The sequence below is a fragment of the Microcaecilia unicolor genome, chromosome 1, assembly GCF_901765095.1.
Source record: "Microcaecilia unicolor chromosome 1, aMicUni1.1, whole genome shotgun sequence".
NCBI lineage: Eukaryota > Metazoa > Chordata > Amphibia > Gymnophiona > Siphonopidae > Microcaecilia > Microcaecilia unicolor.
In genome coordinates this window covers 353,848,253-353,861,332 of record NC_044031.1, presented here as the reverse complement: position 1 = coordinate 353,861,332, position 13,080 = coordinate 353,848,253, and the positions used below count along the sequence as shown (strand labels likewise).

The following is a 13,080-nucleotide window of genomic DNA, read 5'->3' as shown; positions in this document are numbered from 1 at the left end:
CGGTCCCCTCCGCCCGTCGATTCCCTGATGGCAGTAGAGAGAGAGGAGCCTGTGTCCGACGGGGCTGCCTCGGACGAGGGGGAGCTGTAAGGACGTGAAGGGGCCCTCATCGAGGGTTGCGAAGGCTGCCGAGGGCTCGGCCGACGGTGGCTCATGATCGGAGCAGCCGAGACAATGGTGGCAAAGGGAGGAGCAAGAGCAGCATGGCACAGACGCCCCTGGAGACAGGCTCCTAGGGCCTCAGTCAGGGGCTGCCGCCTCCCTTCAAAGTTCTACCTCCACCACCGACTCAACCCTCAGAAATACGGAGCCTCTGTGCCTGGGCATCGCTTCCGAACACCAGATTGTGAGTAAACTACCCATTATACCCAATGATACTGAGACTCTATAATTAATAAGGCTTAAAAGACCTGACAGTAAAAACCAAATTAAAAACTAAATAATCGCTGAAGAAGCCGATGACAATTTCAGCAGGACACGCGTGCCTGTAAAGAACCTTCAGCATTGCATTTAGTTTAAATTTCTTTATTGATTTTTTATAATTACAAGTTACATAAACTTGCAAAGAAACACAGAAAGTAACAATTATTATAGTAATATTACAAAGAAAACATTTACTATCAAAACAGTCAATTATCATTCTTCTTTAGACCACTATCACAAGAGGAGGGGCGATAGAAAACAAAAGGAGATTCTTTTAACCACAATAGCATGAATAAATCGGCTTAACCTTCCTCACATATATAATTCTTCTAGTTGATATTAGATGTCTCTTTAAAACGGGCGGCCGTTTGGTTTTTTTGCTTCCAATAATGTTTGGAGCTGAGAGGGATCATAGAAAATATATTTTTTCCCTTGAAAGTTCACCCTGCATTTGCAGGGGTAAGCCAACAAGAAAGTTGCCCCCAAAGCTCTAGTATCATTTTCAGCATTGCATTTAAAGAGCCTCCAGCATTGCATTTGATGAAACCAGGAAGTTTAAGCTTGCTAAAGAACAGCTTTGTGTAAGCTAACCAAACTAGGAAATAAAAGTTAACTTTGTAACCCAGACTGAACCAGCCTGGATGTAAACTGACCTGCACACAAACGAACTCTTAGCTAGAAAAACAAATTACTAAGGCTGCTGAAGTGTATATACTAGAAGAACTGCTGGAGAAAAAGTAAAAGATTTTACAGAAGCTTAAAACCAGTGGTCAAGCACCAACATTCCTCAACTGATCACATTCCAAAGAACAGTTAAAGCCAAGCACCTTCCCATTGTCTGGGTTGACTTAGCAGCAATCAAGGACAGTTAATGAAGTCGAAAGGAGAATTTGTTTTTGCTTTTCTATTGGCAAGCCTATGAACACTGGCAACCTATGAACACTTTTAACATCTTAAGCAAGCGCCAGAAAGATTAACAAATGGATTTAGCATAAAGTGACTACTATAGAACTGATCAGATACTTGGTAGCAGGATATCAGAGCGAGAGAATCCCCCAACCTTAGCTCTCTGTGCTGCATGCAAGACACCTCCCTACTAACTACCTTGAAGATACTCTGAATCTGAGCTCTCTGTGCTACATGTATGACACCTCCTTACTAACTACCTTGAAGATACTCTGAATCTGAAACTTCCAACTGAGTGCTAGTGTTACATGTGTCGCACCTCCCCATTAAGTACCTAAAGTGCTCTAAGTTCCCCCCTCCCCTCTGCCTCCCCTCTGTCTCCAGACAAAGCTAGAAATATGAGCCTGAAGACTCTCTGGGCAATGTGGATGGTAAGCAACTAATTGCCAGGAGATAGATCAAAGGAGGCCCTGACACAGAGCTACTCTCCCCCCTCCCATCTGCTCTGCTCACCAACTTATCACTGAAACCAGATCCATCACTGGTCTCAACAGCTGAAAGGCAAGCTAAAATAACACACAAGACCACAACACCAGACTTCACACCAAAGAACAAAGTCCTATCACGCATCCAACCACCAGAACACGGTCTTATTAGTAGCCCACAGTGAATAGAAACCAAAATGAACACCTTCAAACTAATCCTAATAATTTACTCCTTAACAATGATCAACTTAACACTAACCAATCCACTTGCAGAAAATACAAATACGTAATAAGACAGTCCAAAAGATCACACTATAAAACTAAAATAGGGACAGATTACAAAGACATGAAGAAACTATACCATCTCGTGAACAAACTTCTAGACACCAACTTGGTCACCACAACGAATACAGACATCCCATCTGCAGATAAACTTGCCAAGTATTTCAATTAAAAAATTGTTTTAACCTACGCAACACGCTACTTCAGGACAACATTGACATTGAAAACTTCCTCAATGAGTTGGACCCAACCATTGGAGAACACCCGGCTGACCGAACCTGGGTAAACTTTGCCCTCCTTACCATCGAAACAGTTACCCAAGCAATCAGCAGGTTCTCCAATACTCATTGTAAATTAGATACCTGTCCCAGCTACCTAATGAAATCCGCCTCCTGACCGCTTTATAGCAGACCTCACATCCCACCTAAACTATATGCTTCAGCAAGGTCTCTTCCCTCAGGAAAATGGCAATATCCTACTCATCCCGATACCAAAAGATACCAAGAAAAAATCAAATGAAATCATCAATTACCGACCAGTAGCATCTATCCCGTTAGCAGTTAAACTGATGGAAAGCATGGTATCCAAACAACTCACAGAATATTGTGATATCCCCCTTCTCAGTCAGGGTGATCTGGTTCTCAATATGCAGATGAGATGCAAATTAGTGTGCTACCCCTTCTAGCTCAGGGTGACCTGGTTCCCACTAAGCAAATCAAACAGGTCTCACCAACAGCATATTTCTCAGGCAACTCTTTATTCCAGCCCCTGGGCACACTTCTTCTAGCTTAATACTTTATGCTTTCATAGATCTTCACACTGAGCCTCCCCACACAGATACATGGGCTCAGTACTACACCAATACTTTGGGGACTCTCAACCCCAGGCCTTGCAGCCTGCTTCTCTCAGTACTTTGGACACACAGTCCTTTCTTCTTTGGACACACAGTCCTCTCTTTGAACACACAGTTCTGGACACACAGTCCCCCCTCTTTGAACACACAGTTCTGGACACACAGTCCTTTCTTCTTTGGACACACAGTCCTTTCACTGAACACACAGTTCCTATAAGTACTGAGGACACACAGTCAAACACTAATGCTTTGGGGACTTCTTACCCCAGGATTTTCAGCCTGCTGATCTCCTTTGGACACACAGTCCACCACCAGTCCATAGGGTTAACCAGTATCTTCCAGGGGGATCTCTCTTCTTCTGCTGCCCGCTCACTTCTCTTCCTTTCACCTCTCAGGTGGGGTATAAAGTGGTTAATTAGCTACACAGGACCCAGCCCATAACCTCCTCCACCTGTGGACATCCCAGGGCTCTCCCCGGTCCTAGCGACCTCCACCTATTCTCCTAGTGCCCTCTAGTGGCCTACCCCGTATAGGACACCCTCTTACTTATCACAATATATAAACAAACACTCAATATTACACTAATCACTGTCTGGTTTTCGCCCCCTCCACAGCACGGAAGCAGTATTTCTCACTCCCTTAGCCAAGTTCAAGCAGGAAATTGCAATGGGCAAAAACATCCTTCTTCTTCAATTCGACATGTCTAGTGCATTCGACATGGTAAACCACAATATACTAATAAAACTACTAGACAAGTTCAGGATTGGTGGAAATATAATTAGCTGGATCAAGGGTTTCCTAACTACAAGAACATATCAAGTAATATCAAACTCAAACACATCATCTCCGTGGAAAGCAGATTGTGGAGTACCACAAGGATCACTACTATTACCGATCCTCTTCAACCTAATGATGACCCCACTAGCCAAGAACTTATCCAACCAAGGCCTTAACCCTTTCATCTACACTGACAATGTCATAATTTTTATCCCATACAAAACTAACCTGACAGAAATCAGCAGCGAAATCAAGCTCAGCCCGAACATCATGGACTAATGGGCAAATGCATTTCAACTAAAACTCAATAAAGAAAAAACACACTGTCTCATCCTCTCATCCCAACACAACGTGGGCAACCCCACAAGTATCGACATCCCAGATCACACCCTCCCAATCTCAGACGGCCTAAAAATCATCGTGACCTTGGACCGTAACCTAACACTAGAGAGCCAAGTGACATCCACTACAAAGAAAATGTTCCACTCAATGTGGAAACATAAACGTGTGAAACAATTCTTTCCAAGGGAAACTTTTCGCAACCTGATACAATCTATGGTACTAAGCCACACAGACTACTGTAATGGAATTTATATGGGATGCAAAGAACAAATCTTAAACTTCAGACCACTCAAAACACGGCAGCTAGACTTATATTTGGTAAAATGTGATTTGACAGTGCAAAACCCCTCCGGGAAAAATTACACTGGCTCCCAATCAAAGAACGCATTGCTTTCAAAAGTTGCACCATGGTTCACAAAATTATCTACGGTGAAGCTCCGGGATACATGACAGACTTGATCGACTTACCAACGAGAAACACATCCGAATCAGCACGAACCTATCTGAATCTGCACTACCCAAGCTGCAAAGGTCTTAAATACAAAACAACTTATGCATCCAGCATCTCCTACTTAAGCACACAACTGTGGAACGCATTACCAAAAGCCTTGAAAACGACACATAACCATCTAAAATTCCGTAAAACACTAAAAACCAACCTGTTCAAAAATGCTTACCCTACTGATCCAACTTAAATGCCCGATATCAGCAACACAACAAAACTAAAGAACGTAATAGACGTGACACAACTCTTCCGTTGTGCAATTCCCTAATGGGGCTGTACCACATGAACTTTATCTTACCACAACATCACTTTGTATTTGTTCGCACCGTAGTCCGCATATGCCTGTCCAGTACTATGTAAGCCAAATTGAGCCTACAAATAGGTGGGAAAATGTGGGATACAAATGTAACAAATAAAAAGTATATATTAAAAAATGCATTTTCTTTGTCACGGTGGTGACTGTTTCCTTGTCTGTGCTCACCTCGCCCTCTGGTGGCCTGAACCTGTGGCTGCTATGAACTGTCACACGTTCCAGACTTCAGCACAGTCCGGTCCAGATCTTCCAGACTGCCAGACTTGCTTTTCTTGTTTGTGCCTGAACAGCACCCGCAGCTGCCTTGTGATTCCTGCAGTTGAACTTCAGCTGCTGATGGGCTTTATTAGCCACCTGGAAACTTCTGTGTTTGCCTTTGTATCATCTAAGGTCCCTGGATGTGGGTGTGCTCTGTGCACTTCTGCCTAGTCCAGTTCTAGTCTGAGTTTCTTGTCTGGTTCTAGTTTGTTTGTGTGTGGTTAGCTTTGGTTTTATTGCTTAGTTCCTAGTCTTGTTTCTGGTCAGCATTTCCTTGTCTTGTCTGTGTTCCTTTTTAGTGGCTGCTTTGCAGCTTTCAGTCCTGACTCTCACCTGTGTTTCTGTCTTAGTGGCTGCCTGGCAGCTTTTAGTCCTGACTCTGTTGTGTGTTTTCTGTTGGTATCCAGTTCCTGCCCTGTCTTGTAAGTCCTGCCGGCCGCCTGCACCCAGGGGCTCAACTCCTGGGGAATGGCGGTCAAGCGCAGGTGAAGTCTAGCTGTTCCTGCTCTGCGTGTCCCAGCTTGTTTGCCTCTGCTGCAGCTCCAGACTGGGGTTCCAGTCCTGTTCTGCCTTGCCTCTGGGTTGGGGGTGGTTTTGCCTGCCACTGCCGCTCCACAGCAGTGGTCCAAGGACTCACAAACCCTGTGCTTCCGTGAGAAGCCTGACATACTTGAAACATTATGTATCCATTTTCTGTAATCTTTCTGTGGCCGTGACCCCAATTTGTGTGGCCACAAAAAGTTCACAACCCTTGGGTAGCACAGGACAATAACAAACATCCTATGGGGCAAACATACCAGGTTGTGACCCCAAATTTGGGAAGCTCTGTTTTATACTGTTTCCTCAGCAAAGTTATCCTAAGTTGTTTACAACGTACATGAAAGAATGGTCCAGATTCTAAAAATGGCATCTAACATTAAGTTTAAGGAGAATCCACGTGCGTGGAGAACTCGGTAGATCCCACGAAACAGAAAACAATAAACAAAAAAGTGGGAATGTGAACCAGGCTTAAGCCTAGTTCACATTCCCTCGTTTTTTGTTTATTATTATCTAACATTGAGTGCTATTTCCGCGCCAAGTTTTTGGCTTGGAAAAGCATTCTGATTGATGCAAGGGGCTAAAGTGAGACCGAAACTGCAGATCTGTGTGAAAGCACATTTATATTATAGCACTTAAGTTGTTTCTGTGCAGATTTGCAAAGGGGGTGTAACGATGGGAGGGACATGGGCGGGTCGGGCGTTCTCTTAAGATGCATGCAGTGTTATAAAACAGTGCTGATCCATGCCCAACTTGCATGTCGGGATTTACACCTGGTTTCAGTGGTACAAATCCTTGCACCCAAAGCTGAGCGCGGATCCTGGTGCCCATCCTGTAGCGCCTGTTATAGAATACTGTTCAGCACCAATTGTTTTGGTACCAAATTTTGAGCACCATTTACTGAATCCAGCCCTAAGGGTGAAAGCTATGAAGGTGCAGTAAAAGGCGAGATTTACTGCATCTTGATTTACCATGGGAGTCTCAAACCTTCAGTATCTCAGTACCAGAGATTGTTGACTTCTTTGATAAATGAATAACTCTGCTTGCGAGCCACCTCGCAAACAGTATTACTATTGCGGTCCAGGAGCATTGGGCCTCAAAGCCATGGCCTGATGCTCCTGGGCCAGAGCCTAAAGGGGCTGCAGTGCCAACTATCCACCCCCATTCAACTCCCCCCCCCCCCCCCCCCCCCCACCAATCCCCTTTCCTCTTTTTCCAACATTTTACTTATGTGAATGACAACTGACAGCCTTATAATCACTATTTGTGTAATCTCCTAGTTAGGTTTTGTTTGTTTTTTAAATTGAAGGTATAAGTTTTACTACTTTCTTTGTAGTTGTAGTTCCATATCATTTCTATGTACAACAGGTAAGTTTGGTTGGCTTAAATTTTCTGCATTGGGATATTTGATTTTTGCTCTGATTATATATTTTTGTTATCATAGAATGCCAGGAGCTTCATCACATATACCTGATGCACAAACATAATGTCAGTCACTGACATCCTTGATATATGTACCTTGTGTCGTGCACCAGGCACAACAACATAAGATGCATTGCCTGTCTAAAGATGGCAAAGTGTCTGGAACTGAAAATAGCATATTGGAGAGGCATTTTGTAACTGATGTCCAATCCACTGACATTGGCATTGAAGACATTACCTTGAAGGACCCAGGAGCTGCATCAGCATTGGGGGAAAACACAAAAGAGAAGCAGACCTTATGAAGAAAAGTAGTCTTTATTAATTCATAAAAGCTCCCAGGATTCAAATACAGTTTCCTGACATCACCATGTTTCGCTAAAATTTGACTGCGTCAGGGGCAGAAAAACTTTTCAGTTAATAAAAATTGCTTTTCTTCAAAAGGTCTACTTCTCTTTTGTGTTTTCCATGATGGATCTAGTGGACCATCTGCTTTGCTCTTTTCTTACTTCAGCATTGGGGAGACATCTGTCACAAAAGTTAGGAATAGTGAGCCTTTGGGCCACTGCCGATGACCGGCAGCAGCAGGTGAACCACCCAAACAAGGATTGAGGCTGAAAACAGACAGGACTGGTACAAGCAGGACTGGAATTGAAGCAGCAGGACTGAAGCTGAAGGCAGGCAGGGCTGGAACAGCAGGACTCGAACAAGCAAGACTGGAGCTGAAGGCAGGCAGGGCTGGAACATCAGGACTTGAACAAGCAGGACTGGAGTTGAAGCTGAAGACAGGCAGGGCTGGAACAGCAGGACTGGAGCTGAAGGCAGGCAGGGCTAGAACAAACAGGACTTGAACAAGCAGGACTGGAACTGATCCTGAAGGCAGACAGAGCTGGAACAACCAGGGCTGGTACTGAAGCTGAAGACTCAAAGGACTTGAACAAGCTGGACTGAAGCTGAAAGCAGACAGGGCTGAAACAAGCAGTGGTGGAACTGAAGCTGAAGACTTACAGGAATGGAACAAGCAGGGTTGGGATTAAAGTTGAAGACTGGCAGGACAGGAACAAGCAGGGCTGGAACTGCAACAAACACTCATCTGAAGACCTCTGTTGCAAAGGCAAAGCCTGAAGGTTCCCAGGTGTTCTGTAAAGGCATTTACTGATGATGTCACAAGTAAGAATGATGCTTGGCAGCAGGAACACCAGGGCGAGGTTTGGCTGCAAGAACACCAAAGCGAGGCTGGAATGCTGGAACATCAGAACAGGACTGGAATGATCTCTGGAACATGACTGGGAAACAGGGAGTAAGCAGTCCACAGCAGCCACAGGGCCTGGTCACTGGAAGGAGAGAGGTGAGTGTAGACCTGGGGCACGGCCACGACTGTGACAACATCAGATACCCTTGAGATCGAATTCCAAAGTAGAAGAATTTTGCTTCCTCAATATTGGCATCCATTGGCTCTCATTGGTGTTTTACATTTTAATGCATGTTCTAGTGTCCCATTGTCTGATCATTCTTTAATTGATTTTACTGTTTCATGGAAGGATAAACTTTTGACGAGGGAGAGCCCAAAGATAATTAGACAATCTAGTGGCAAGTTAGGTTCCGTCCAGTTTTGTAAAGAAGTAGATGAGCTGTTGGATTTAGATACCTCTCAGCTTGGCACAGTAGTACATGAATGTAACAGTATCAATAGAAATATATTAGATAAGATTGCCCCATTAACTCATAGTGTGAAGATTCCCAGAATTTCAGAGAAGTGGTTCAATCAGGAATTACTACTACTTAAATGGGAATGTAGAAAAAGGAAGAGAAAATGGAGAAAGGATTCCTCTGATCATAATAAAAGCAGTTAGCATAAGGTAATTCATGACTATAAAATTACACAAAAAGAGAGTAGTACTCAAAGTTGCTGGGTGGGGACAAGTTGGAAACAAAGAAATTGTTTATTAGAACTACCATTATGTCATGTTGCCTGACCGTTCAGGATATGGACATCTGAGGATGGGGCGGCCATCTTGGATTTGGGTATCTCCAGGATAGGGCGGCCATCTTAGAGGTGGGCGTCTTAAGTTGTGGCAGTCATCTTGGAGTTGGGCAGTTTCAGGAAGGAAGGCCATATTTGGGTGTAAGGGCGACTCCGGTGGGGGCAGCCATCTTGTTGACAGCGGCACATGTTTGGGCCTAATTCCTGTTCTATTTAAAGCCCGACTACCAGTTCTTCCACACTTCGGCTTCTACTCAGTTCCTTGGGTAGTTGCAGTGCTTCTGGATACCTTCACATCTGCTTCTTGGTCTTGACCTCTGCCTGATCCTGGATTCGCTATTGTTTGCTGCCTGGTACTGACCTCTGCCTGTTCCTGACTCTTCTTTTGCCTGCTGCCTGGTCTTGACCTCTGCCTGATCTGGATTCGCTATTGTGTGCTGCCTGGTACTGACCTCTGCTCGTTCCTGTCTCCTCTGCTGTCTGCTTCTGGTCCTCGTTTCTCCCGTGGCTAGGCCGGGCCCCGTGGACTTTGTTCTGGACTCAGTCCTTCCTGCTGTTGGCTTCCTGCACCTGGGGGCTCAACCCCTGGGGAACTGAGGGTGACACAGGGGGAACTCGGGGTTGGCCGACAGCTCGGGGAGGAACCCTCCTCCATCGAGCACAAGGGCTCACGTTCTCTCTCAGCGGGGCTGACACATTAGAAATTTGGTGAAGACCCTGGGAGCTGACACGAGACCAAAAGGCAACACGCGGTACTGATAGTGATGTGTTTCAGGCCGAAATCGAAGATACTTCCGGAGGGCTTGGAAGTATTGGGATGTGAGTAATATGCTTCCTTTAAGTCCAGAGAGAAGGGTACTCAGGGAAACCATCCTGAACTTCTCTCGGACTAGGAATTTGTTCAGGGCTCTTAGGTCTAGGATAGGACGCATCCCCCCTGTTTTCTTTTGCACAAGGAAGTACCTGGAATAGAAACCACGCCCTTTCTCCCCTGGTGGAATGGGCTCGACCATGTGGGCCTTCAGAAGGGCTGAGAGTTCCTCTGCCTGTGCTAAGAGCTGAATGAGTGAACGGTCGGTGGGCAGTTCAGAGGATGCTGGTACCAATTGACTTCATATCCGACACAGACTATTTTAATAGTCTGACAGGTGGCCCCTGTCAGAGATAAGGGGCCACCTTTCTTGAAAAAAATTTCAGCCTCCCCCCAACCGGCAAGTCATCCAGGACGGACACTTTTACTGCAGCTGTGCTGGAGCCAGTCAAAAGCTTGTCTTTTTCTTTGCCTGGGGAGCAGCAGGAGCCTGGAGCGCACACTGTTGATGTGAACGAGCACACTGGGGCTGAGCCTGAGCAGGCTGGCGAGCTAAGGGGTTGTGCTTACACCTTTGATAGTAATAGGGACTCTTCCTTGGCTTGCCAAAAGTCCTCCTAGCTGAGGAGGTAGATACAGAAGGAGCTCGGTGGGAGAGAGAAGAGATGGTATCCATATGTTTCTTTATTTGGTCTGCGACCTCCTCAACCTTCTAGTCCCTGGAGCAGTTTTAGTGGGTGCTGTGCACTTCAGGCAGGCGGACCCAGGCCCCCCCACCTGTTTGTGCTGGTAAATGTGAGCCCTTCAAAACCCACCCGAAACCCACATGTAGGTGCCCTCCTTCACCCCTTAGGACTATGGTAGTGGTGTACAGTTGTGGGGAGTGGGTTTTGTTGGGGGGGGGGTTGGGGGGGCTCAGCACCCAAGGTAAGGGAGCTATGCACCTGGGAGCAATTTCTGAAGTCCACTGCAGTGCCCCCTAGGGTGCCCGGTTGGTGTCCTGGTATGTGAGGGGGACCAGTGCACTACGAATGCTGGCTCCTCCCACGACCAAATGCCTTGGATTTGGTCGTTTTTGAGATGGGCGTCCTCGGTTTCCATTATGGCCGAAAACTGGGGACGACAATCTCTAAGGTCGACCATCTCAACATTTAGGTCGACCATCTCTAAGGTCGATCTAAATGTTGAGATTTGATCGTCCCCCACCATATTATCGAAACGAAAGATGGACGCCCGTCTTGTTTTGATAATACGGGTTTCCCCGTCCCTTTGCCGGGATGTCCTTAGAGATGGGCGCCCTTACAGATGGTCGTCCCCGTTTGATTATGCCCCTCAATGCCATACTTTGTATTGTTATTTGCTTATGTTTGATTTATTCTCTCTGTATACTGCCTTTAGTGAATTCATTCAAAAAGATGTTAAATCCAAATAAATTAAATACATATCTATCTATCTATCTCTCTATGTATCTATGTAATACACAGCATTCATTACTTTATCATTTGAAATACTGAGGTTCTATGAGTATATGATACCCTCGTAGGACAGATCACTAAGAGCTACTTCCTTTCTCTGTCTCCATTCGCTGGTCAACTGATTAGTGCGTCTTATTTTTGATTATACTGTAAGTGAAAGGGGGAGACAAAGATTGGAAGAGGAGAATGAAAGAAGAGAGACTGAAGGGAGAAGAGCAAGAGAGAAGAGAAGCTGGGAAAGGGAAGTGAATACACCTATGAAGTCCCCTAAAATTTCATTTTGCAATACAAAAACACTGACAAACACCTATCTATATCGCCCTCCAAAAAACCTAATTGGCAGAAAATTAAACACCCTGAAATTTATATACATATAGAGGGTAATTCTATTTAAAAAAAAAAAAAAGAGAGAGATTGTGAGCCTTCTAGGGACATAGAAAGTACCTGCACATAATGTGTACATTCCTTGTCACCTACAGCAGATGACTCCAGGAACTGGTGAGTTAAGTCCGTCTACCAGCAGGTGGCGATGGAAAAGACCAAGGGTCCATCGAGCCCAGCATTCTGTCCACGACAGCGGCCAATCCAGGTCAAGGGCACCTGGCAAGCTTCCCAAACGTAAAAACATTCTATACATGTTATTCCTGGAATTGTGGATTTTTCCCAAGTCCATTTAGGGAAAAATCCACAATTCCAGGAATAACATGTATAGAATGTTTGTACGTTTGGGAAGCTTGCCAGGTGCCCTTGACCTGGATTGAAGACAGTGATACCAGATGGCCAGCCCCTTCCTCAGTTAGTATATCTCTGTCTCCAGCTCCTGGATCCAAGGCTCCTGAGGGTGCTCCTGGGCCGGTGGCCAGTTTGAGCTGGGGGTGTCTGACTGAGGGTGTCTACTTTGGGAGCATACCCATTCTCTGGGTTCCTGCTCCACCCCATATTCCCTCTTTACAGGCTTTCTCTGCTGCTCTCTTGCTATTTTCCTACCGCCTCACTAAAAAAAAAAAAAAAAGAAGAACCATAAGATTTACTTTAAAAACAAAAAGGAATTTTTAGTGAGAGCAGTTCTGTTCAGTGCCTGTCTGATTCCTGCCTTAGCTGTAATGTATCTCCACGGAGAGGTGAGCCCTTGAACACGATGAAGGAAACCTTCACCCGGCTGTCGGCCAAAACCCTGAGTCCTCTCTGTGCCTCCCGCCGTTCCCCAGGAGTTGAGCCCCTGAGTTTGGGCGGCCAGCAACAGAGAGAACAAAGTCCAGCACAAAGTCCACAGGGTTAGACCAAGCAGCAGGACACACACCAGGGCTAGGCAACTGGTCAACACCAGGCAGAAGTCACTAGAAGGTCCAGGAACAGGCAGGGGTCAGTATAGTCAGGCAGCAGTTAAAAGCAGGTCCAGGAACAGGCAGAGGTCAATACCAGGCATCCATCAGAAGTAGATCCAAAGCACTGCTACTAGTCAGCGAACAGAGTAGAAGCCGAAGCACTGATAGACTGAGGGCAGAGCCTTAAATAGGAAGGAATCAGGCTCAACCAGGCACAGCTGAAAACAAGATGGCAGCCCCCATCAGGAACACCCTGCGACCAAATAAGGGCTTCCTTCCTGCAGCTGCCACCTCCAAGATGGCTGCTCTGGCCTAACAGTCCTCTCCAAGATGGCCGCCAAACCCTGGAATAAACCTGAATCCAAGATGGCCACTAGTGCCCAGC

General features: G+C 45.7%; 1 protein-coding gene across 1 annotated transcript in view; it reads left to right on the top strand.

The window, feature by feature from the left end:
* ZPBP (zona pellucida binding protein) overlaps window positions 1-13,080 on the top strand; it is a 304,665-nt gene that overhangs the window by 272,124 nt on the left and 19,461 nt on the right. The gene's annotated exons all lie outside the window — the stretch shown is intronic.